This window comes from Penaeus vannamei, chromosome 20 (assembly GCF_042767895.1).
Source record: "Penaeus vannamei isolate JL-2024 chromosome 20, ASM4276789v1, whole genome shotgun sequence".
NCBI classification, from domain to species: domain Eukaryota; kingdom Metazoa; phylum Arthropoda; class Malacostraca; order Decapoda; family Penaeidae; genus Penaeus; species Penaeus vannamei.
This window is the reverse complement of record NC_091568.1, coordinates 765,767-770,805: the sequence shown is the minus strand read 5'-3', so window position 1 is coordinate 770,805 and position 5,039 is coordinate 765,767. Positions and strand designations below refer to the sequence as shown.

At 40.3% G+C, this 5,039-nt stretch overlaps 1 pseudogene; it reads left to right on the top strand.

Moving 5' to 3' along the window:
• The first annotated feature begins 2,390 nt into the window (after positions 1–2,390).
• Positions 2,391–5,039, top strand: part of LOC113813955 (cyclin-dependent kinase 6-like) — a 259,948-nt pseudogene continuing 257,299 nt past the window's right edge.

Here is a 5,039-nt window from a genome sequence, read left to right as displayed (position 1 = left end):
GATTATGGTGAAAATGATGATAATAGTAATGATGATGATGATGATTATGATGAAAATGATGATAACAGTAATGATGATGATGGTGATGATTGATGATGATTATGATGAAAATGATGATAACAGTAATGATGATGATGGTGATTGATGATGATTATGGTGATGATTATGATGAAAATGATGATAACAGTAATGATGATGGTGACTGATGATGATTATGGTGATGTTTATGATGAAAATGATGATAACAGTAATGATGATGATGGTGACTGATGATGATGATGGTGATGATTATGATGAAAATGATGATAACAGTAATGATGATGATGGTGATTGATGATGATTACGATGAAAAATGATGATAGCAGTAATGATGATGATGGTGATTGATGATGATTATGGTGATGATTATGATGAAAAATGATGATAGCAGTAATGATGATGATGGTGACTGATGATGATTATGGTGATGATTATGATGAAAATGATGATAACAGTAATGATGATGATGGTGATTGATGATGATTATGGTGATGATTATGATGAAAATGATGATAACAGTAATGATGATGATGGTGATTGATGATGATTATGGTGATGATTATGATGAAAAATGATGATAACAGTAATGATGATGATGTTGATTGATGATGATTATGATGAAAAATGATGATAGCAGTAATGATGATGATGGTGATTGATGATGATTATGGTGATGTTTATGATGAAAAATGATGATAGCAGTAATGATGATGATGGTGATTGATGATGAATATGATGATGATTATGATGAAAAATGATGATAGCAGTAATGATGATGATGGCGATAGAAGATAAAAGCATGACACTACTGTGGATTTTCAGCATAGGCCTATGAACACAAATCACACACTCAAGATTCCTTTTGAAAAGAAATTCCGAGGATAACATGGTGATGATAGTAATGATATTGTTAATGGTAATGATGGCTATAATGATGATAGTTATGATTATACTATTGATGGTAATGAAGTTATTATAATAGCAATAATAATGATAATAATAATGATGATAATAATAGCAATGATGATAATGATGTTGATGATGATAATGAAAATGATAAAGATGATGATGATGATGATGATAATAATAATAATAATAATAATAATAATAATAATAATAATAATAATAATAATAATAATAATAATAATAATAATAATAATAATAATAACAATAATAATAATAATAATAATAATGATAATAAAGATAACAACAACAATAACAACAACAACAACAATAATAACGATAATGATAACAATGATAGTACCAATGACAAAGATAATAACAATAATAATATGTAATAATAATAATAACAGTGAAAACAGTAATAATAATGATAATGATGATAAAAATAATGCTAATAATGATAATAATAATATATGATAATGATAATAATTGATAACAATATTGATAATGATAATGATAATAATAATATTAATAATGACAATAATAATAATAATGATCATAATAATAATAAGGATAATAACAATAATGTCATTAGTAATAATGATAATAATAATGATAATAACAACAATGATAATAATAATGATGATAATAATAATAATAATAATAACAATAATGATAATTATAGAAATAATGATGACGATAATAGTGAGAATACTAATAATGGTAATGAAAATAACAACAATAAAGATAATGATATTAATGATAATAACATCGATAATGATAATGATTATGATAACAATAACAATAATAAGAATGATAATAGTAGAAACAATAATGACAATAACGATTAAAATAATAATAATAACACCAGCAGCAATTATAATAATGATAATGATAATTATGATAATGACAATAAAGGTAATGCTAATGATAATAATGATATTATTACTACTACTACTAACTACTAGTAATAATGGTAATAGTATGAGTATATAAAGTCGATAACAAAGTAACGGTAATGAAACCATATATAAATGAGAATACAAAACTTTAAACACAGAAAATAGTCTCAAAAATAACCCCGCATTAAATCAATTAATGACAAAGGAATTGCCTCAGTCTACCCTCCCTTCGGCGCGTTTTCCGAGGCACTCCCGAGGTCGTGTGCCCGAGCGGGTTTTAAATTCGGCGCCGCAGTTCTCAGCTGATGTCTCCGCCGCACATATTATGTCGCGAACCCTTCTCTGTCTAGTTGATTCTATTATGACGGCTTCGTTCTTTCCTCTGGGTCTCGGTCGTTGGTGTAGGGTGTTAGGGACGAGGACGGCGGGTTGTTTGGTTCATGTTTGTGGTGGAATGGGGTTCGGGAAGGGGGTGAAAATCGGGGAAAATGTTGTGTCGGAGGGGGGAAAATTTGCATCTCGGCAACTGCTTCATTCATTGGGGAAGTGTCTCGCAGGGTGGGTGTGCACCTCACGGCCTTCTGTCCGCCCTTATTTTGGGCTCTTTTCTGTGATATCGGTGGTGGCATGACTCTCGCAACATCAGAGCGGCCGTAGCTAGACGTCCCGCGGTACAAAGCTCGGCCGAAAGTGACGTAGATCTTAAAGGAGAGTAGATATTGGTGTGATATTGCCCGCGTGGACGACCCCTTCTTCCTCACCGCGCGGCAATTCGAAGTGCTGAACCCGCTCATATTAAGGATTGTTTGCAGGCCCTTCTCTCCCCGGCAGGATTTCCGCATCATAGAAGGTGAGTCGGGACGAGGGGAAAGGTGTGGGAGATGGGGACGGGGTGCCGCGCCTGTGCTAATGCCGTGGGACGTCCTTTAAGTTTCGCATTTGTACCCTCGGCCGTTCTCAAGGACTCCCACAATGAGTTTTAAAACCGAGGCATTGAATTATGTGGCTGAGGGATGACAATGGGAACACAGGCCGAAACAGCGGCGAAGAGAGCGTGCTATTTAGAACACATTTGTTAGACGAATGAAATCTTTGTCGGATCTCGAATGCTTGCAAGCTGCACTCTCGACTCGTGAACCACTTGTTTATTTATTAACAAATGGACGTAATGAGGTCGCGCCTGACAAGCAGTTCTCTGTACTTGCATGGCGGGGATTGATCGCAGTGCCATACAGCGGAACATGCAGCATAGCCCGCGCCCTGCCTACATCATGAGGGCCAGGAATGTGGCGATAGCACGAGAACAACAACAGCGGCAAGAACCACAAGGCCATTCTTCGCCAGCTGATGCTCGTGTGATGGTTTCGGAGGATCACGGTGGAAGGGGATAGATAATGGAAGGGCTGGTGATGTGGCAGAAAGGTTAGGTTGTTGACAGAGTGGAGGGGGAGGGGAGGGGGAAGGATAAGGCTGGGGATGAGGAGGCGGAGGGGGGACCTGGGATGGGGGTTGGGGGATGCGGCAGGAGGGTTGGGGGAGGGGGAGTGTTGGGGATGCCACGGGGGTGTTGGGGATGGGGCGGGATTGTTAGGGATTTGGCGGCGATGTTGTGAGGGTGTTGGGGATGGAGAGGGCATGTTGGAGATGCGGGGAATGGTGCAGGGGAGGAATCGGTGGAATGGAATGAGAATAAAGAAGGATAAGAGAAGGGAATTAATAGCAAGACAAAGAAAATGTGACAAATGTAGAATGAGAAAGAGAAAAGGCGAGAAGGAGTAAAAGAGAGGAGTTTAGAAGTTGAGGGTATGGAAGATAGGAGGAGAAGGAAGAAGAGAAAGCGAAAGAGGAACAATAATAGTAGTAGTAGAAGGAGGAGGAGTAGGAGAAAGACTAGGAGGAGGGGGAAGGAGGAGGAAGGGGAGTAGGAGAAGGAGGAGGAAGAAAAGGAATAGTAGTAGTAGGAGGAGAAGGGAAAGATGGAGGAGAGGAGGAGGAGGGGAAGAGTCGAAGATGAGGGGAAACGCGATGGGGAAGAGCAGGAGGTGCAGAAGGAAGATAGAAAGAGGAGGTAGAGGAGAAGGGAGAGGAATAGGAAGGGGAGACGCAGATGGAAGATATGAAGAGGGGGAGGGGAAGAGGAGGAGGCGCAAATGGAAGATGGGAAGAGGAGAAAGAGGAGGAGGAGGAGGCGCAAATGATATATATAGGAAGAGGAGAAGTAGGAAAAGGAGGAGGAGGAGGAGGAGAGGCGCAGATGAAATATATAGGAAGATGAGAAGTAGGAAAAGAGGAGGAGGAGGAGAGGGGCAGATAAGATGTGTAGGAAGAAGAGAAGAGGAGGAGGAGGAGAAGTAGGAAAAGAAGGAGGAGGAGGAGGAGGAGAGGCGCAGATGAAATATATAGGAAGAAGAGAAGAAGACGTAGGAAAAGGAGGAGGAGATGAAATATATAGTTAGAGAAGTAGGAAATGGAGGAGGAGGAGGAGGAGGAGAAAGGAGGAGGAGGAGGAGGAGGGAGAGGAGGAAGGAGAAGGAGAAGGAAGGAAGGAGAAGGAGAAGGAGAAGGAGAAGGAGAAGGAGAAGGAGAAGGAGAAGGAGAAGGAGAAGGAGAAGGAGAAGGAGAAGGGAGAAGGGAGAAGGAGAAGGAGAAGGAGAAGGCAGAAGGAGAAGGAGAAGGAGAAGGAGAAGGAGTAGGCTGAGAAGGGAGAAGGAGAAGGAGAAGGAGAAGGAGAAGGAGAAGGAGAAGGAGAAGGAGAAGGAGAAGAAGAAGAAGAAGAAGAAGAAGAAGAAGGAAAAGAAGAAGAAGAAGAAGAAGAAGAAGAAGAAGGAAAAGGAGGAGGAGGAGGAGGAGGAGAGGCGCACATGAGGGGAAAACACACTGACGGGGTCTTGCTTGAGAGAGCGAAATGCCGGCGCCGGTCTCGACTCGGATTGCAGTTTGCCCTTTGCCGTCGGGTCAGCCAAGATGATTTTCTTGGGAGGAATTGAAAGCCAAGATCGGTGGTGCATTTGGTGTCGGGGAGCAAAGGGGTGTTTGGTTCGCATTTAGTTGCTTAGCTCCCTCGAATCACCAATTTCTTCTCTTCTCTTTCTTCTCTTCTCTGCTCTGTTCTGCTATGCTCTGCTCTTCTCTTTTTTCTCTTCTCTTCTTCTCTTTCTTCTCTTCTCTTCTCTTCTCTTCCTTCTCTTCCTTCTC